This window comes from Saimiri boliviensis, chromosome 11 (genome assembly GCF_048565385.1).
Source record: "Saimiri boliviensis isolate mSaiBol1 chromosome 11, mSaiBol1.pri, whole genome shotgun sequence".
Taxonomy (NCBI): domain Eukaryota; kingdom Metazoa; phylum Chordata; class Mammalia; order Primates; family Cebidae; genus Saimiri; species Saimiri boliviensis.
The window spans coordinates 90714167-90736486 of record NC_133459.1 but is presented as its reverse complement, the minus strand read 5'-3'; the positions used below and the strand labels follow the sequence as shown (position 1 = coordinate 90736486).

The 22320-nt window shown below is 39.1% G+C and overlaps 1 non-coding gene and 1 pseudogene across 1 annotated transcript; both read right to left on the bottom strand.

Moving 5' to 3' along the window:
* Positions 1–5512: 5512 nt before the first annotated feature.
* Positions 5513–20355, bottom strand: LOC141580300 (uncharacterized; annotated as a pseudogene).
* Positions 6771–6874, bottom strand: LOC141580498 (U6 spliceosomal RNA). Its single transcript, XR_012512666.1, has one exon. It is a non-coding gene; the product is annotated as a U6 spliceosomal RNA (small nuclear RNA).
* Positions 20356–22320: the final 1965 nt, after the last annotated feature.

Genomic DNA, 22320 nt, shown 5'->3' with positions numbered 1-22320 from the left:
ACAAGAACACATGGACTCAGGGAGAGGTACATCACACATTGGAGGCAATTGGGAGGGGTAGGGGAGAGACAGTGGAGGGGGGAAGGTGGGAAGGGCTAGCATGGGAAGAAATGCCAGATATAATATGCACCTAAAATAAAATCAATAATTAAAAAAAGAAAAAGAAAAAGTCATAAGGGGCCGGGCACGGTGGCTAGTGCCTGAAACCCCAACACTTTGTGAGACCAAGGCAGGCAGATCACCTGAATTCAGGAGGTTGATACCAGCCTGGCCAACATGGGGAAACCTTGTCCCTACTAAAAATACAAAAATTAGCTTGGCATGCTGGCATGCACCTGTAATCCCAGCTACTCAGAAGGCTGGGGCAGAAGAATCGCTTGAATCCAGGAGGCGGAGGTTGTAATGAGCCAAGATTGCACCACTGAACTCCAGCCTAGGTGACAGAGCAAGACTCCATTTCAAAAAAAGAAAAAAAAAGTAACGAGAAAAGATTGAGGACTGAGCCCTAGGAAACAACAATGTGCAAAAGGAGAAAGTTGAGAAGCAAGTAAACAGACCATGACAAAAGGACTAGAAAGGCAGGAGGCCTGAGGGAGTGAGGTCCTTCAGCAGGCTAATTGAAGATGCTATTAGGGAGGAGATGTCCTCATTTGGTTTAATATTGCTGACAGATTACATAAAATGAGGTGTTAGAAAAAATCCCTAGATTTATTAGAGAAAAAGATAAGTGATAACCTTGAGAACAATAACCTTGGAGGAGTGTTGAATTTGAAGACTTACTGGCATGAGATCAAGACTGAATGGAAAGAAAATCTGAGTTCATGAGTGTAGATAGTTCTTTTAAAGAGATCATAATTGGGAGTCAGTCATGGAAATGTGATAGACAAGAAACAGTAGTTTTCAAATTTTATATAGCAATTATATATTTTAACGGTTATAAAAATGATAAACTTATAGTGTTAAAAAATCCTAGACTGAGGTACTAAATTCTTAAAATTATAGAACTAAAAGACCCCTGGAACATTTCTAAATTACAAAAGCTGGTTATCATATTCATGCTTACACATAAAGACCAAGGAATACTAAAAGTTTCAAAGAGAGTATTTCTTGCTTGATAAAAATCAGCCAATTCTAGGATAGTTGATACTCATCAAATATACAAAGTAATAATCACAGAAAAATACTGAATGGTATTAACAGGAATAAAATAGAAGAAAAGCAGAAAATAATCATATTTTATAAATGAAATGTTAAAAATTATATGAAGTTACTGTTGAAAAATGTGGTGAGGTGACTACTTAAATATATCCTTATTTCAAAGGAAGAAGAATGTCACACATGCAGAGCACTTTTACAAATAAGATTCACTGCATTAGCAGCACCTTCCTTTTAGCACAAGGATCAGCAAATTAGCACTTGTGGGCCAAATCCAGCCCACTGCCTGTTTTTCTAAGTAAAGTATCTTGGAGCACAGCCATGCTTATTCACTTTATAGTCCATAGAGTCCATTACCTGGGTGTGATGTTGCACACCTGTGGTCCCAGCTAGTAGAGAGGCTGAGACAGGAGGATCACTAGAGCCCAGAAAGTCAAGACTGCAGTCAGCCATGCACTACAGCCTGGGAGACAGAGTGAGACCCTATCTCAAAAAAAATAAATATATATAGCCCACAAAGCCTAAAATATTTACTAACTGAGTCTTTGCAGAAAAAGCTGACCAGCTCCTGGTTTAGTGGATCAAAGATCCTTTGATGTATTTTCATAAAAGTTTTACCCAATGTACTGAAATGTTTATATTAAATATAGATTTCTATCAGGTTTTCCCATCCCATCCCTAAGTTCTAAGTATAATCCTGGTACTCATTCCCAAGTTTATGCTAAATGCTAGCCTATACAAAAAATACTCTTTCTCTTACTTTCTTCTCTTTGTTATTTACATGTTGCTTTGTTTCAAGAAAGAATACAAAAATGCCCTACTAAAGGGATTCTGTTTGTTCACATGCTGCAAGAGGGGAAAAACACAAAGCACATTTTACGGAAAATAATTTGTTACAAGTCAGAACTAAGACATGAAGCCAAACAGGGCACTCCAGGACTGAATCTGCCATGCTTCTTCAATAGGTTTCTTGCTCTCTTTCTTTCCTGGCAGCTGTGAGTCCCACAGGTAATAGAGAATGTCAGTCCCTAAGAGAAACACAACTCAGACATTCATCTTTATCTATTAAGTTCATCTGTCCCTATTTTGTGGATGCTGACTTTCGGTCATTGATGATGATACACATGGACATTTATCATCAACTTTCAGATTCTTGGATCTTTGACAATGCTTATTATTAAGAGTCAAACTAGTAGGATGCAAGTTATAAATGCGATTATCCAAATACCTACTCAAAATACCCTGTATGAATATTCCATTAAATATGCATAGAAAAAAGTTAGTCATTCTTGCTACTGTTTACTCTTCTGTATTCACCAGAAAATTTCCTACTCCTTCCTCATGTCCAGGTTAAATGTTAGTGTACAATCTGGAAACCAGTGCATCATCTGAGCTTTCTCTCTATCCCCCAAACTTTTCTTATTCAATTATCACTAAATCATATTAACTATACCTCTCTTCTGTCTCTGCTTTATATTCCCACTGCCATTTGGAGCATAAACATTTAGAAAATGGCTTTTATTTAAATAAAAATGGCCAACTATTAATGTTATTTCTTACATAAAAAAATTTAAGCAAAACAAATGAAAAAGACATAACACCACAAAAAAGACCAACATTTTTAAATGAGTAACTGAGATTCCTAAGTTTCTTTTTTTTCACCATGCATGGGTTAAAACCTCTTACTACATTGACACTAGTTCAAGGATGTGTGACAAGGAAACTGTAGCTGACTACTACTGCAAAAGCTTCCTTTGTCTCCTGGTTTCTTTACATGGTTACCTTCCATCAATCCTTTATGAGGGGTCAGCAAGCTACAGGCCACAGGCCAAATCCAGTCTGCCTTATGGCTTTGTAAATAAAGTTTTCTTGGATCTCAGTCATGCCTATTTGCTTACATGTTATCCGTGGTGGTTTTCACACTACAACAGCAGGGTTAACTAGACACAACAGAGACCACATAGTCTAAAATATTTCCCACCTCGTCCTTTACAGGAAAAGCTTGCTAGCCACTTTTACACCATAACCAGAATGCCTTAATACTCAAATTTAATCTTGTGACTCCCCTACTCAAATTTCTCCAATAAGCCTCTGCAGCAAGCACTGCTGGCTCCCTACCTATAGCCTTTCCTTATTCTTTCTTGCAGAAGAAACACAAGTCTATTGGGATGTTTATTATCCCAATTCCCCTCCTCAGCTTCAGAAAGATAAATGAGTATTCTAAGCTAATCACTTCTCCGCTTTCCCAGTGCCTGGTTTTGGGATGTGCATGTGGTGTGACCCATCCAGTGAAATGTTACAGGAAGCCCCTTGCATGCTTCTAAGTTTTCTACCCATTTAAAAGACACCGTGAAGAAAAGAAGCCCTTGTGATGTTGTGTTGTGAGAACAAGATGTTTGGAGCTGTTGCGGATTAGCCAACTATGAAAGGAGACATAATAAAACACTGCCAACAACACAGCTGAAAGAGGGACAAGTGGGATCCTGGGATATCACTGAACAACCCAAACAACTCTGATTCCTACTGTTTTAGTGACTGCTCATCTAGTATGTGCAGTCCAAAGCATTCTACTGGTAAAATTCCCATGGCCCACCAGATAAGAGCTGTTCATTTCATTCATTCATTCATTCATTCATTCATTCATTCCTTTATTTATGGAGATAAAGTCTTACCCTTTTGCCTAGGCTGATGTGCAGTGGCACAACAGCTCACTGCAACCTCTGCCTCCCAGGTTCAAGTGATTCTTGTGCCTCAGTCTCCCAATTAGCTGGGATTACACATGCTGGCTACCACACTCGGCTAATTTTTGTATTTTTAGTAGAGATGGGGTTCCACCATGATGACCAAGGCTGAAGACCTACTCGTTTCTATAGTATTAAAAAGTCTATTATAAACTTGCCTTAGCTGAGTATTCATCTCACTCCCAACCTCTCATATCTCACACTTTTGGTACTAGCAAAAGTGAACTGCTCACAAACCCCACAAAGCTCACTCAAGCATCTTGTCTTCTGCACTTGCTGCTCTTCCTCCCAGAGGGAATCACGTTAGAAGTTCCTTCCAGCAGACACACAATCTTGTTACATCTTCCTTCTGCCAATCATCATTCTTCTGCTTCTTTACCGTGAAACATTCTACTCAGTCTGAATGCTTACCTTCAGTCCTACCTACCTTTATTCAAAAAGCTTTCATTACTCATCAGTTATGTCTGGCACATAATCAATATAATAAATAATCATAATTATAAGTTTCCAGTGGGCATCTAGCACACAGCAAGCACTGAATAAAGTAGCAAAATAATAAAAAATGATAATCATAATAACGAGCTCCTCTCTGTATTTTTATTTGTATTCTGTAGCATTAGAAAAAATGTATCTAAAAAACATTTCATAGTTATTTGTTAAGTGGACAAGTTAAAACATAAATAAAAATGTTTTCTTTGTCAATTCTGTTGAAAAAGCACAGAAATGAAATAGAGACAATTGTGTTATGAGCACCTTAAAGATCAAAATTACATCAATTTCATCTTTGTCTCCTTGTTATCAAAAGCTCTCTGATAAATAGATGGCTAAATTAAAGGTGTCCTTATACAATCTGGATTGTACAATGTATTAGGTGTCCACATCTAGGTAGCATACTAGCATTTTTGTTATTGTGAAACATTTTCTTCTTTTACTATCATCTGCTGAGCCTAGAGTTGTGCAATTTGTATATTTATTATGACAATCTTTTGATGAATGCTAGCCGAGCATCTTGTTCTAACAAAATTACTGTTATCATGACAATTAGCCCACAGATAGAAGAACACATCTTGTTCCAACAAAGTAAATATATCTCTTTTCATTTCAAATTAGGAGGAGTGAAGTCAGCAATAGTGAGACCTTGCTGGTACAAGCATATGTTTCCTGACCAGTGCTTCACAGATTGGTACCTGTCCATGGTCTATTAGGAACCTCACTACACAGGAGGAAGTGAGCAGGAGGCAAACCAAGGAAATGTCATCTGTATTTACAGCCACACCCCTGCCTCATCTTACTGCCTGAGCTCTGCCTCTTGTCAGATCAGGGACAGCATTAGATCCTCACTGAAACATGAACCTTGTTGTGAACTGCCCACATGAGGGATCTAGATCATGTGCTGCTTATGAGAATCTAATGTCGTATGATCTGTCACTGTCTCCCTTTGTCCCAAGATCGGACCATCTATTTGTAGGAAAAGAAGCTCAGAGCTCCCACTGATTCTACATTACGGTAAGTTGCATAATTATTTCATTATATATTACAATGTATTAATAGTATAAAGTAGCAAAATAAATGTGATGTGATTGAATAATCCTGAAACGACCTCAACCTTTCCCTAGTCCATGGAAAAACTGTCTTCCACAAAACCGGTCCCTGGTGCCAAAAAGCCTGCTGACAACTGGCCTAAAGTAACTCACTATCAGAAGTCTTACCTGGATTGCTGTATTCAGAAAACCTTTTGACATCTGTTTTTCTTTGTAGTCTGAAAGTAATTGGCAAATTCTGTGTATAAAAATGTAATAAATAAAAAGACTTTTAATACTGAGATAAAAAAATACTTACCAAATGTGAAATGCTTAGAGTAATTCAAACCATATCAGAATATCAGAACTTAACAATATTATTCCATCCACCTATGTGTACATTTTACAAACTTATCATAAACAAGAAAAAGAGTAAAGTGAAATAGTCATAAATCAAGGGCACTATGACCCAGTAAGTTAACTCGCATTAGTCTGACATAATGTGTACTAACTCTGCATAAGTCCTAGCTGCATAATGAACAGCTATTTGTTCTTGGACAAGTTGCTCCTCTTGGGCTCAATGTCGTCTTCTACAAAATAAGAACTTTGCTGCCTTATTTCACTAGATTGTTATAAAGATTTAACAAGATAACATTTTTTAAAAGCTCACAGAAATATTAAAGCAATGGAATAATCTGTTCCTAAATTTTGTGACTGAAATCATATTGGAATTTCAAATAAAACCCAATCTGTATTTTGTGCATAGGTTCCAATATGAAAAGGTTGCTGTTTTCAGGAAATGTTATTAAGTCCTAATTTTGCTTATTAGTTGTCCTACTCTTTGTGGCTCATAGTTCAGGGCATCTCAACTATTTCACAGTTTGTAACTAAATTTATTGATAAATATCTCCTTAAAGTAGATGACATGATTGTCCACTATTATGGAGTCTATCAATCACACTAAGGACAAAAAAACCAATGGATGTTAAGACCTGGCTTGGACCAATGATCCTTCCCTATAGACTCAAACTCTCAAACAGCAGATGTTTGTCAGGATGATGCTTTATATCCACGTTCGTCTCCAGCTGACATGAGAGACCAAAACCCTACTTTCATTTATTTTTAGGTTCCATGAAGAAGTTGCAAGTTTTCGACATACATACTAACAACATATTTTGCACACAACACCACACACATTATTCAGTTCCAGTGTTATCTCATAGACCACCTTACATGACTATTTTTGCAGTACAAATAACAATTTCAATATTTTGGTGACACCCATTTTGCTTTGAATCACTCTGTTGCGTTATAGCTAGTCAGCAAACAGTCAAATGACCTTCCAGTGACTGTGCAAAATATGGAATGCTTCAAAAATCTGTGTGAGCTCCTTATGCAGGAAGCCATGCTAATTTTCTCTCTATTGTTTCAATTTGAGAATGTGTGCTGCTGAAGCAAGCAGAAAGTTATACTTTTACATGTGATTAGAAAGAACGTACAGAGTACCTACATAAATTGGTTATGAGTAATATATAAGCAGGGAATAATACTCTGCAGAAGGCCACAGGAGGCCTCTGAGGAGGAAGGCCTCTTCATGCCTCATGTTCCAGTTCAGGGTGACCTTGGCTCTGTTACCATAAACATTGTGCTCAAGGCTATAAAAAGCCTTCGTAGCACTATGATGTAGCCAGACTTGTGGGCTCCTTGTAAGGTCTGTGTTCCATCAGCTGTACTTAGATAACAAGCTAAAGATAACCACATGTTCTTCTTTTGTGAAACCCCCAAACTGCCACTGTTATCAATCCTTAGAATGACACACCAGTTCCAGTTCACTGATTCAGTTCTGGCTCACTGGTTCACTCCACCATCATCCTCTCCCCACCATTACTCCACCCCTACCCTGTAGATCAAAGTGATTGTAACCAATAAATAGAGTGGATGGTCAGAGCTTGGGGATTTCACTGTCACCTCCGAAGTAATAAGTGATGGCCCTCTGGTCCCATTGTCTCTCTTAATCTGTCTTTTTCTCATTCCTTTGTCACCACCGAACTCAGGGTACCCACAGGTGATGTAGGGGTGGCTCCCTACATTCTGGTGCCCAATGTGGGGCTCATGGAGCCCTACATTCTGGCACCCAACGTGTGGGGCTTATGGATCCCTATGTTCTGGCACCCAATGTGTGGGGCTCATGGATTCCCTACATTCAGTGATGAGACATGGACAAGGTATGGCTCTGTTAAGTCCAGCTAACCTACTTGAGATTCTGAGAATTCTCTTCAATGGCTTCCTGTGAGGTAGAATTTGAAAATACTTTTAAATATTGAGGTAGAGATGCACGTAGCTTGGGCAATTTTCATTATTATTTAAAACAGATCAGTCAAGGGGCCAATCACAACTGGGAGTCTGCTGCTATGGGGAAGGTAAATATGGGACTTTCTACTGCCTCAGGTATTATACAGGATATAAAGGTACATGAGGGTACAGAACTGGTAGCAAAGAAGAAAGAAACACTGATCTCTTCCTGCCACATTATTTCAACCTCTCTGACCATTTAGAACAAGCCCAATGAATATCTGTTACAGAAAAGACCAACAAAGGCCTGAAAGGATCTCTTACCATGAAGGTCTCAGCTAAGTCTAGGCTGTACATGGGGGTGATGGTCAATTAGCTCATGTTGTGTGTGGATAAAGTCACATTGCCAGAGTATGGTGCTGGTGCTTTGGGAATAATAGCTGAGCATATAAGCATAGGTATGTGAATTTAAAAAACACTGTAACTTCAACATCTCTGTATTAATCACCATGAAGACCTCAGGGATCTGAATCAGTAAGGGCATCTTGGTGTCAAAGATCAACGATTACCAGGGAGCAGGACCAGTTTCAGGGGCAAAAATGCAACAGAATCAACAGAAACAACAGAATGATTGGAATGCCCTTTGTTTCTAGTCCTTCTGATTTGATAAAAGGGATTGTCTTCCTTGGATTTAGTAAATCCCTTTGGTTCTTGAAAAATTCAAAGAGTATGTAAGAGATAGTCTTCAGAAGACAGTAACTGACTTTCTGATAAACTGGACATTTCAAGACCCAAATAACTAATCAAAAAAAAAATGAAAGATGTGACACTATTTTTTATCTCATTCATAGGTGTTATACTTGGATGAAATGAACAATGTTTGAATCTGTAAACATAAAGGTCTTACAAGTCCTGAGATAAAGAATCCTGCACACGCTGGTACTTCTAACCAGTCTACCTTTTGCTTGATTTCTAGCTGACTCAGGGGACTAACTCATTGCCACTTTAAAATTACCCAAACCAAACTACTACATCGCACTTGATATATAAGATGCAATCATTGTAATTATTTTAAGCCTTAATTTAGTGTTAACTAGACTTTTCATGTAAACACTTACATATTATGTTGACTAGACACAGCATAATCCCTGGCAGTTTTTCCAGATTTATCTTGACAAAATACATCAATATCTTGATCAAGTAGAAGGCCAACCATACTTGCTGATCCACAACATACGGCAAGTATAAGCACAGTCCTAAAATGACAGAGAGGTAATTTTTCCCTAACTGTAATAAAGTTGTAAGCTAATCTGGCATACTTTACCCATTTAGTATCTTGCCTGTCAATGCAGAATTAAACATTTGCATGCACTAAAAGACATAAGCATTTTGGGTGCTCAAGTGTTAATCTCTGTAAAATACCACCAAGGTGAAGGGACAAAAAGAAAACCTCTTATCTCAGTGGGGTGTTAAATAGTAGAAGCTGCTAATTTAAAGGCCTTTGATGGGCAAGAAACTATGCTAGGGCCACTTATCTGAAGTGAACAAAGATTTAAGTAAAGATTTCCTTCCAGCTTCCCTAGACTGATATACAGTAACAGAAAATCAGCTGTGGGGTCACATAAGAGCTATCTGCATGCAGAAAGCAGTAATATTAATAACAATGGTGAAAACAGTAGTCATAATAGTTTCAGTTAATGATGCCAATAAGCATGTGCTGGGCACTGAATTAAATGCCGCACAGGCACATCTTTCTTGCTTATGCACAGGCAATTTTGAAGGAGATATTCTCCTCCTTTTCATATATGACAACACATTTGGTGGTAAATAACATTGCCAAGGTCACACACCTATCAAGTAAGAAAGCTAGGAATTAAACCCAGTCTTGTGTGAATCCGAAGCCTAGCTCTTTTCTCTTATCACCCACCTACACCTTGCCTTCATTCAAGGAACAGTGTACCCACTTAAAACTATCTTTACTTCCTCTCTCCATACCAATTAAAAATAAGGCCAGGCAAAGTGGCTCACACTTGTAATCCCAGCACTTTGGGAGGCTGAGGCAGGCGGATCACAAGGTAAAGAGATTGAGACCATCCTGACCAACATAGTGAAACCCAGTCTGTACTAAGAAATACAAAAATTAGCTGGGCATGGTGAAGCGTGCTTATAATCTCAGCTACTCAGAGGCCGAGGCAGGAAAATTGCTTGAACCTGGGAGGTGGAGTTTGCAGTGAGCAGAGATGGTACCACTGCACTCCAGCCTGGTGCCTGGTGACAGAGCGAGACTCTGTCTCAAAAATAAATAAATAAATAAATAATAAAAACATCAAAATACACTGGAATTAAAACAAGAGCTGATGAACTTACAGTATGTGGGAATAGAAATTAATTGTCTTGGAGGCATAAGCTAACATTAATATTCTTCAAAGAAAGCAACTTATCACAGAGTTACTCAAAAGACAAAATGATTATCAACTCCTATTTATGTTTACTAAAGTGTATTAGTGGAAAAGCATATAAGACATAGAGATTAAAAACTACTAGAAAGAGTTAAGTTCAATACTAAGTGATAAGTAAACTAAAAGTTAAAGTTCACACTTCATGAGACAAATATGAAATCCATTTAGCTAACATAAATCATATAACCAAAAATGTCACATAATAACATCAGTCAATGTAGTAAGAGGAATCCCACTAAAACTGTTCTTTATGTTGCCCAGTCTAATTGTTTCTCTACTTAACTGATTTGTTGATCCTGATCACTATGTTGCAATAAGTTAATCTTATAAATGTTTATGACTTGAGTGACTGCTATCATTCTACAACATAGAGATTTAAAAAAATAACTATACCTTCCAAATTTATCAATTGCATTTACATTAGCTTTTTTCTTGATTAAAAATTTCATCATTTTCTCTTTTTGTCCGTATACAGCAAGTGAAAGTGGCATGAGGCCACACTGTAAAACAATAAAAGCAAAAATGATATTTGATTCAAAAAATTCCGTACTTCTCAACTGAACTGGAAACTATATAAGATCCTATAAACTTACACTCATAGAAAGTAAACAAATTATAGTCACTTCCTTCTTACTCTTCGGTGCTTTCTCACACACTGCTCTTTCCCTTGGAGACACCTCTCTTCTGCCTCAACACATTAACTCTGATCATCTCAAACACTCAGTTTAAACACTTACTGGTTCCAGGAATCTTTGCTTCTATGCCAGCATTTGGCATGGTATTATTGGATGATAATATTTTTTCCATCTAAACAAAGAGCTGTGTCTTTTAGCTCTATATTCTCAAACTCTAAAACAAATTGTTGGGTATAAAGCAAGAATTTGTAAAATATTTCTTTAGTTTCATGTTTTACCAAAAGATCAACCTCCAACATAAAATAAATATTGCTACTAAGTCTCATACTGCCCATTTCAACAATTTTTCCAACATTTATTCATTTAAAATCAATTTGTATTTAAGTTTTCCAGATTGATAACTAAATAAATAATCAGTTCATAGAACTACTGAAACCAAATTTACAGAATCCCTATATGTAGTCTTAATAACTCCATGGTTTTCAGTGTTTAAAACTGCCACCTTGATTAAGCAAATGCTCTACAAATGTTTTATTTTTTATTTTTTATTGTACTTTAGGTTCTGGGGTGCATGTGCAAATCATGCAGGATTGTTGCATAGTTACATACATGGCAAGGTGGTTTGCTGCCTTCATCCCCCTATCTCCTCTATCTTGTATTTCTCCCCTCATTATCCCTCCCTACCCTCCCCATCCACCTGCTGTCCCTCTCCTAGCCCCCACTCAACCGACCACAGTCTCTGATGCTCCCCTCCCTGTGTCCATGTGTTCTCATTGTTCAACACCCACCTTTGAGTGATAATATGTGGTGTATGGTTTCCTGTTCTTGTGTCTGTTTGCTAAAATGATGGTTTCCAGATTCATCCATGTCCCTACGAAGGACATGAACTCATCATTTTTTATGGCTGCATAGTATTTCAAGGTGTATATGTGCCACATTTTGTTTATCCAGTCTATAATTGATGGACATTTGAGTTGGTTCCAGGTCTTTGCTATTGCAAACAGTGCCACAATGATCATATGTGTTCATTTGTCTTTATAAAAGAACAATTTATAATTATTTGGGTATATACCCAGTAATAGATTGCTGGGTCAAATGGAATTTCTATTTCTAGGTCCTTGAGAAATTGCCACACTGTCTTCCACAATGGTTGAACTAATTTGCAATCCCACCAACAGTATAAAAATGTTCCTATTTCTCTACATCCTCTCCAGCATCTGTTGTCTCCAGGTTTTTTAAAGACCACCATTCTAACTGGTGTGAGATTATATCTCAATGTGGATTTGATTTGCATTTCTCTAATGACCAGTGCTGATGAGCATTTTTTAATATGTTTGTTGGGCTCATATATGTCTTCTTTTGTAAAGTGTCTGTTCATATCCTTTGCCCACTTTTGATTGGGTTTCTTTGTTTTCTTATAAATCTGTTTTAGTTCTTTGCACATTCTGGATATTAGCCTTTTGTCAGATGGGCAGATTGCAAAATTTTTTTCCCATTCTGTTGGTTGCCAGTTCACACTAATGATTGTTTCCTTTGCTGTACAGAAGCTCTGGAGTTTAATTAGATTCCATTTGTCTATTTTGGCTTTTGTTGCCATTGCTTTTGGTGTTTCAGCCATAAAGTCCTTGCCTATGCCTATGTCCTGAATGGTTTTGCCTAGGTTTTCTTCTAGGGTGTTTATGGTGTTAAGACTTATGTTTAGATTGTTAATCCATCTGGAATTAATTTTAGTGTAAGGTGTCAGGAAGGGGTCCAGTTTCTGCTTTCTGCACACTGCTAGTCAGTTTTCCCAACACCATTTAGAGAGATACTGGATAGTCAATAATACAGCTTCAATTGATCAAAGAGGATTAGAATTTGCTACAATTCTAACTGAGAAAACTCTGATCTTACTAACAACTTACTGAGCTAAGCACTTGAATGGTAACAAAGAGAAACAAAATCCTGAGAGGACCATCCTCTACTTATTGAAGACTACTCACTGCAAATTTCTAAAGACCTTCTGAATGGCAGTGAATAACTGATGTTAGGAGAAGGTATTATTCCGTCAGCTGATTGATACTGCCAGTAATATTCATTTTAACATCCCAACCACAGAGATAAAAGTCAGATTAGGCCAGCAATGGTGGCTCACACCTGTAATCCTAGCATTTTGAAAGCCTGAAGCAGGTGAATCACTTGAGCCCAGGAGTTCAAGACTGGCCTGTGCAACATGGCAAAAAACTCATCTCTACTTCAGAAAAAAAAAAATACAAAAACTGAGGTTGAAGGACCACCTGAGCTTGGGGAGGTCGAGGCTGCAGTGAGCTCTGATCACACTACTGCACTCCAGCCTGGCAGAGACCTTGTCCCCCACCCCCCAAAAAAGTCAAACTAGTATTATGGGAAATGAAAGATATAAAGGAATTAGCACATATCCAACTCCAACTGCAACTATTCTAGAGATCTTAAGTTTCTGAGATGTAAGAATTTATGTATTACACTTATTTATTCAGTGATTCCTCAGCAGGAGTGTATCCAGATTTTGAGGAATTTGTCATCGTTGTTTAGAGAAAGGTCTCATTATGTTGCCCAGGCTAGACTCAAACTCCTGAGCTCAAGCAATTTTCCCACTCAGCCTCCCCAGCAGCTGAGACTACAGCCATTCACCACCATGCCTGGCTTCAAGGAAACCTTTTGAAACATACATGCCCAGGATTTATTAGACTTACTTTATGAAAATCTTCAGGGGAGAGCCTAGGCTTGTAGATTATTTAAAAATTTTCCTCAGGTTACTGGGATGCACAATTCTAGCTGAAAACTAGTGCAATAGATAATTACTTCAGTGTCCTCTCTTAGCCACATGACCAATTCCCTTTATCATTTGAGGATTTGGCCAAAACGAGAAAAGAGTAGGAGAGAGATTCATTTGCTGAAAACACCACATAATTTTCCCAGGTAAGAGAAGAACAGGGTCTAGTAAACTCAAAATACAACTTGATCTTGTTATTTATAAGCTCCTTATCTCCCACCTTCCCATCAAGACATTCTAGATTAAAAAGCAGAATTGAGACTCTAGTTGGCTATTTCTACCAGAAGAGGATCATGAGTCAGTTAAGTACCTGTTATTCCCTCTGCTCAAGGGTTTCCCACTACATTACCACCTATTCACTGCCAATCTGGTTCCTCAGAGGCCTCCTAACATTGATCTCCAGGCAAGTTATAACTAATTCCCTCTCCCAAACTGAAAACTCATTCTCTAAAACTGAAGAGAACTCTGTCTCACCATACAAAAGAAACAAATGAATACCACCACCACCACCACCATAAACACACACACACACACACACACACACACACACACACAACTGTTTCATGGTCTTTCCCCTCCATTACCTAATTTCCAAACTAGCCTTGATATTTCTGATTGCTCTCTTCTCCCCATTCCATTTCTCCCTCATGAGCAATCAGAGCTACCTTAAGCCTTGCCACTCAAGATACATCACTTCATATCGATTACTTTTCTTAGAAATTTGCCAAAGCAGCAAGATTTCTATTCACTGAAACATGTTTTTGTTTTCTTGGAGTTTTAATGTAAAAATTATTTCCAGGGCAAATTTTACTATTTTACAGTCATTAGGAAGACTAAACAAACAAACAAACAAACAAAAAACCTGGGAAAGAAAAATTGGAAAAAACAAGTATTACCTTTTACAATTTCAGTGTTTTCAAAAAAAGAAATTTACCACAGGTACATTTTTTAAAAAGTTGTACCCTCTAATTCTTCTTTAAATTTAAAAATATTTAAAATAAAATCTTAGACAATTGAGTCATTTCAAAATATTTTCATTCAGGTATGCTTGAGCTTCCAAATACAGAAAACTAACCCTTACACAGGAGGTCAGTGTTAAAACAATTGCATTTCAGTATTTTGAAAATAAAATTGATAGATCTATACCTTGTTTTTTGCTTCAATATCAGCACCGTATAAAAGCAGTGCTTTGGCCAGTAATTTGTCTTCATTGTAGACTGTGTAGTGTAGCGCGGTATTGCCATACACATCCGGAAGGTTTGGGTCAGTGCCATGTTCTAGCAACGTTAACACACATTCATCTTCTTGGCACTGTACGGCCTGTCAGTATTAGACCAAAAACAAATCATAAATCCTAGGAACTCAAAAGAAATATTCCACAGATTTCACCAACTAGCTATATTTAAATGAGAAAACTCATCTTTATTCTACATATTGAAATCAAATCCATCTCATGCCAATACAGTCGGCTACTGCATACCTTTATTAGAGCTGTCCTCTTTTTGCTGTCAAAGGCATGAAGTTCATATCTTCTGTACAGCAAGAGTTTTACTATTTCTGAATTCCCATTGGCAGAGGCCAAATGGAGGGCAGTTCTATGGGAGTGAGAAGACTTTTTAGGAAATTGTAGTGCACTATCTACAGCCACCTCAGCAATTCATGTCATTGCAAACACTGAACCGTCTGCTATTACTCTGCCTTCAAAACAAACATTGGATTTTCCTTTGAAGAAAGTATACTATTTATTACCCCCCCCCCCCCCATTACTCACTGTATGAGTGAAAGAGCAGCCTATTTGAACAGAAAGAGCATAGCCCTTGGATTCCATTCAACTTGGGCTGGAATCCTCTTTCCGCTCTGTCACTTCCTAGATGTTGCTTAGCCTTTTTGTATCTCAATTTCCTCAACAATAAAATGGGAATGAAAATAGTAACTTTCTCAGAGAAAACCACTGTAATACTTAAATGAGACTCTACACAAAAGACAGAGAATAGTTCCTAACACAACAGCTCAATAATTGCCAGATATTATAATTTTTACTACTACTACTGGAGACGTGAATTGAGTGAGATAATACAATTGTACCTACACTTTGAGGTATGTTTTAAGGATTACAGGTAACATTCTATTTTAGTGATTCTAAGATGATTCCACATTTGAACATTTCTTACACTGGAATACCACTTGTAATTCATGATTTACTCTAACTGTAATTGGCAGCATTTAAATAATTCTCTTATTGGGATGTAAAATAATGAGGCATCTTACAATCCCTGGTACCTTACATTAGGTAGGCCACGTTATAAAATAACAGGTCTGGCACAGTTCTAGTCCGATGACTGGCATTTAGATGAATTTTAGTTCTTAAAAGAACTATGAAATAAGAAGGCTGAGGTGAAAACAAAAACACATTTCTAAAATAAACTAATTCTTACTTTGGTTTTCAAAAAACTTTAAGCCAAAGAAAACTTGAGATTTAAATGACTAAGTATGTCTCATTTTTTTCAATACTCAGAATTACAGAATGTACGTAAATCAGGTATTTCCAATCATTAATATTAGGATTTAAGACTATCATCAATTTTCTTTTTTAAAAAAGGATTTAGAAAACTATTTGTGGAGTTTCTTCAACGTTTACATCCAGTGATACCTGTGCAGGATGCGTGGTTTTGTTACATAGGTAAATGTGTGCCAAGGGGGGTTTTACAGATTGTTTCATAACCCAGATATGAAGCCTGCTACCTGTTCCTTCTATTTCCTGCTGCTTTCCCTCCTCCCAACCCCCACCGTCTGATAGGCCCAGACAGTGTGCTGCTCCCCTGTAGGTGTCTGTGTGTTCTCATCATTACGCTCTCACCTGTAAGTGAGAACATGTGCTATCTGGTGTTTTCTGTTCCTGTGTTAGTTTGCTAAGGATAATGGCCTCCAACATCATCCATGTCCCTGTAAAGGACATGCTCTCATTCTTTTTTTGTGGCTGCTGTTCATGTATCCCATTTTAGTTCTTAAAAGTACTAAAACAGTCTTTATCCAAGATTGTTATAAATTTTAAAGGGCAATTAAAGGTTATCTTTTTACTATTTCTACCTTCAGAAACGCTTTTGTTTGAAAGGAGAGAGAAAAAGCTTCAACTGAGATTAAGTTCTAATACCCCAATTTAAAATCTCTCAGTTTGCCCAGCCCCAGTATGTAAACATGAAGTTTTCAAAGATGAAGGACACTGAGAGGGAGTAGAACATGCCTGCCATGTAATAGGTGTGAGACAGTAGAATATGCCTGCCACAAAATAGGTGTCTGCCTTATGTTTGGTGAATAAATAGATTGAAAGCATACAGCTGGTGAGTTCAATATTTAAAAAAAAACTCCTGTAGAGGAATACATTTGTAATAGTAATAATCAGTTATATTTGCTATTTTAATTTTCATATATAACTAAAGTAAAACCATTAATCCACAGTTTTTACACATTATATATAAGGAGAAGATAAATATATAATAAAACGTATATACAATAAAATCTACAGGAACAGGTAAACAGATTCCCTCTACTTCTGGATAGGGTAAAAGTTTACAGAAGATACCCACCCACAGAAATAAAAATAAATAATAGAATGTGAGAAACTATTTGTATCTATGCAAGTAGCATATTTCTCTTCCCAAGGATTATTTCATGACTACTGAAACTTAACTAAAACTTTTGAGACGTTCATTGCAGAAATCACAGATAAGAGAAGGGGAAAAACTTCACTCACAAATACCCAGAAATAAATTTGATCCTATTTTATACATCTTTTCAGCTAACACAAAAGCAGATTGTTTGTGTATATGTAAAACAGACTTTTTTCTTCACTTTATATACCAAATTACATCTTTGCATGTCAACCTATCTCTATCTATTGACACCCTCAATGGTTACATATTATTCCATGCCATGGATGCACTGAAATTTGTTCATAAAATCTTCATATGAGTTCTTCTCAATACATTGCTATTATAAGCAATACTTAAAAAAAAAGATGTATACATTTCTTAAAGCTATTTCAGAATAATGAAATTGATGGGTAAAAGGCATATACATTTTAAAAATAGAGTTCTTACCACCAAAGTATCTATTTGAAAAGTCACAGCAACTTAAACTTTAAGCAACTGTGTAAATACCACTGTTCTTCATCCTCACACACTTTGTGGATAGAAAACCATATTCCATTCCCTTTTTTTTTTTTTTTTTTTTTTTTGAGAGGGAGTCTCGCTGTGTCCCCAGACCAGAGTGCAGTGGCACAATCTTGGCTCACGGCAACCTATGCCTCCCAGGTTGAAGCAATTCTCCTGCCTCAGTCTCCCAAGTATCTGAGATTATGAGTACTCGCCCCTAGGCCCAGGTCCGGCAAAGTTTTGTATTTTTAGTAGAGACAGGCTTTCACCATGCTGGCCTGGCTGGTCTCAAATTCTGAAATCATGATCCACCTTCCTTGACCTCCCAAAGTGCTGAGATTACAGGCATGAATCACTGCACCTGGCCTGTCATTCCTCTTCTAACTTAAATTAGAATTAGAAAACAGTATTTGCTAATTCTGTTAGAAACTAGAAAATATTTTCTAATTTCTAAACAGTATTTTCTAATTTCTGTGAAATAGAAAACAGTATTTTATTCCTCTTCTAACTTAAATTCCTTCTCTTACCAGAACACTATGTTTTCCTAAGTGCGTAGATCACCGGTAGACATACAAAGAAATAACTTTGCCCAATTTTAAATTGAGTTTATTTAGTTGTCTTTTGGTTGACTTGAAAGAATTCTCTGTAAAATGAAAATACATGTTTTGTAAAGATGTTGGACCTCTGTTAATGTTTGCCTTATATACAGATGTTTTTTATTTTGCCAAGCCAACCTTCAGAATACTTGCTTTGGGAGGTTCTTAGGAAGGTCATTGTGAACATAAAAATACATCTGCATATATAGGCCGGGCACAGTGGCTCACATCTGTAATCTCAGCATTTTGGGGGGCCAAGGCAGGTGGATCACAAGTTCAAGAGTTCAAGACCTGGCCAAGATGATGAAACCCATCTCTACTAAAAATACAAAAACAAATAGCCGGGCATGGTGACGGGCACCTGTAATCCCAGCTACTCGAGAGGCTGAGGCAGAGAATTGCTTAAACCTGGGAGACAGAGTTTGCAGTGAGCCGAGATCACACCACTATACTCCAGCCTGGGGGACAAAGACTTCACCTAAATATTTATATATGCATATATAAATAGGCATTTGTGTTTTTTTTCTGGTACTTTTCACATTTTGTGTATTTAAAGTTTTTTACTCTATACTCCAGGAATTTATTTTTGTCACATAAAAATCTAGCTAGGTTTCTCCAAACAGCATGCATTTCACTTAGGAATAATTAAGTTTTTTACTAATATAAAAATCACCTTTATCAAGGACTAAATTCTTACATACATTTGACTATTTCCAGATTTCCTATTCTGTTCTGCTCATTTATGTCTTTTCAGCTGTTAGTAAACAATTTGTGGAAATATCACATGTAAATTTTGACATATGGAAAGCAAATCTTTTTCTATTCTGCTACAAAAAAATTAATTTATCACAATAACAGCATGCCTAATTTAAAAATGCTAAAACTTTGCTATTTTCATTTGGTTTAGGTAAAAGTGATAAATACAGAAAGAGCTCACATCTTTTTTTTAAAATTTTTTTTAATTGCATTTTAGGTTTTGGGGTACATGTGAAGAACATGCAAGACTGTTGCATAGGTACACACATGGCAGTGTGATTTGCTGCCTTCCTTCCCCTCACCTATATCTGTCATTTCTCCTCATGCTATCTCTCCCCACCTCTCCAACCCCGTCCCTCCCCCCATTTCCCCCAACGCACCCCAATGTGTAGTGCTCCCCTCCCCGTGTCCATGTGTTCTCATTGTTCAACACCCGCAGAAAGAGCTCATATCTTAAGAGAAATGAGTCTTCCTATTCAAAGACACAAACCATCTTCCCATTTATTTTCCTTCTAAGGTTTCTCAGTAAATAACATATTTACATAGGATACATTGATATGAAACACATATTGAATTTTATTTGAAGAATATTTAGCCAGAAGTTGATATACTATGGAACTTAGTTCTCAATATATACCTTTCTATAATGTATATAACATTGTTTTAAAATGTGTACATTAAAAATAATCCACCGCAACGATTTAATTTTGCGAGGTACATCACTTTAAGACAGTCTATTAGTGTTCTACGAGGGAAATTATAATTTGATTGGAAATAAGTTAAAGTTTTGTTTTCACGTTGCTGCTCATAAAGAGGCCTGTGCCCTGACCCCTCTGAGGTTTCCACAGCCAGGATGGTGTGGGGCCTGCAGAGACGATAAAGCCGCGCACCCCGCCACCGCCCCCACACCAGTAGGGCACATCCCCACCATCCTGCCTCCTCTCAGCGAGGCCCAGTTACCTTTATTCCTTGTCCATCTCATTCACATCAGTGCTCCTGAGCATGACGATGAGATCGGCTCTGGGGACTTTACCCCACCAGGCGGCTCTGTGGAGCTTGTCCAGGTCTTCTCGCCGGACCTAGTACCTTGGCTCCTCGAAGGCACTGTCGTCATAGTCTGCCCAAGTGCCCACGTTGCTCTTGCCGCTCCCCCTGCAGCAGGAGAAGCAGTGGCAGCACCATTTGCCCATCTTGCTCCTGAGACCAAAGGGCTTCTTCATAGCGGAGGCAGCCGGCTTTGAACAAACCTCAGCCACCATCTGCTTTTAACAGCCAGGGGATGCCAGTAGTAGCGGGCAGATCGCCTCTACGAACCAGGTTGACCAACTAGCAGGAAACTCCGGGTTTCCAACCTGGTTGAAGAGAAAGGTCAATCCTAGCCCAAACCTGCCCACCCCAGGAGGGGAGCCCAGCCCAGCCCAGCCCACCCAGGGAAAGCCCACGCCCACCCAGGGAGAGCCCACTCCAACCCAAGGAAGCACCCAGCCCAGCCAGGGGAATGCCAAGCTCAGCAGATAAAAGGTCAAGCCCAGCAAAGGAATGTGAGGGAGGAAACGTCAGTCAAAGCTAGGAATATGAAGCCAAGCGAGGAACACTACGCTAAGCCAGGAACAGCAAAGCCAAGCCACCGCGACAGGCAAGCCAAGCCGTTAGGCACGTGCGGTGTGCTCGAGGCCACACTTCTACAGGCGAGCCACAGTGTGTGGTGTGCGCGTGTCCCAGCCTCCACAGGTGAGCCACAGCGTGCAGTGTGCGCGTGTCCCAGGCTCCACAGGTGAGCCACAACGTGCAGTGTGCGCGTGTCCCAGCCTCCGCAGGTGAGCCACAGCGTGCAGCATGTGCGTGTCCCAGCCTCCACAGGTGAGCCACAACGTGCGGTGTGCGCACCTCAGGTGGCATCACTGCACGTGGCTCAGTGACCGACGTGTGCAACCCACGCGCGCCAGTCCCGGCGCCACCAATGTTAGGGACAGCCTTGTGTTCCCCGTAAATTTCATGGGAATTGATGGAGGTTTCAGGCCATTGAGAAGAGAAGGCCGCCCCTGAGAAAAAGCCTCTTGAAGCAGTGCTGGGGCTAGAGCCCCTGCAACTTGAGGATGCTGACAGCCTCCTCTGAAGAAAGCCCCCAAGACAATCTGGGCAGTGCTGGTGCAGGTGGCTGTGGCTGCAGCTTGGAGCTCGGGCTGTCAGAGCTTGCTGCAAAGGGCCTCAATATCGCGAGCACAAGCAGCTCACCCAGTCCAGACCCTGTCCGAGGCACTTTTGCCACCCGTCTGCACCCACATGGCTATTGGTGATGTGGCACTCTGGAGCCACAGGATTGGAGCTGGGCGGCCAGCTCCCGCTCTGGTGCCACAGGCCCAGTGTCCAAGCCAGGGCTAACCACTGTGGGGCTTCTGGTCTGGAGAGCTCTGCTGGAGTGCAGTAGGGGTGTGCTTCAGGCCGCTGTCTCCAGGCCAGCAGGAGGGGGCTTGGAGGAGCACTTACCTGATGGCGAGAGGCAGAAAGGCACCCCCATGTGCAGATACAGGTAACAGGATGCTATGAACTCCGGGGAACCAGACTGGGGCATCCCTGGTAGCCTCTGAGCTGGGCCCCAGGCAGTGGCACCTTGACTTGTTTCAGGCTGCTTCACCCAAACCGCAGGCGCTTTGGTGTGAGAAGACATTTATGCAGCCAACAAACATATGAAAAAAAAAAAGGCTCATCATCACTGGCCATTAGAGAAATGCCACATTGAGATAACATTTCACGCCAGTTAGAATGGCTATCACTGAAAAATCAGGAGACAACAGATGCTGGAGAGGATGTGGAGAAATAGGAACACTTTTACACTGTTGGTGGGAGTGTAAATGAGTTCAACCATTGTGGAAGACAGTGTGGTGATTCCTCAAGGATCTTGAACTAGAAATACCAGCAATGTGGCCCAGCAATCACGTTACTAGGCATATACCCAAAGGATTATAATCATTCTGTTATAAAAACACATGCACACTTATGTTTACAGCACTGTTCACAATAACAAAGACTTGGAACCAACCCAAATGTCCATCAATGATAGACTGGACAAAGAAAATGTGCCACATATATGCCATGGAATACTATGCAGCCACAGAAAAGGATGAGTTCATGTCCTTTGCAGGGACATAGATAAAGCTAGAAACCATCATTCTTAGGAAACTGACCCAAGAACAGAAAACCAAACACCGCATGTTCTCACTCAT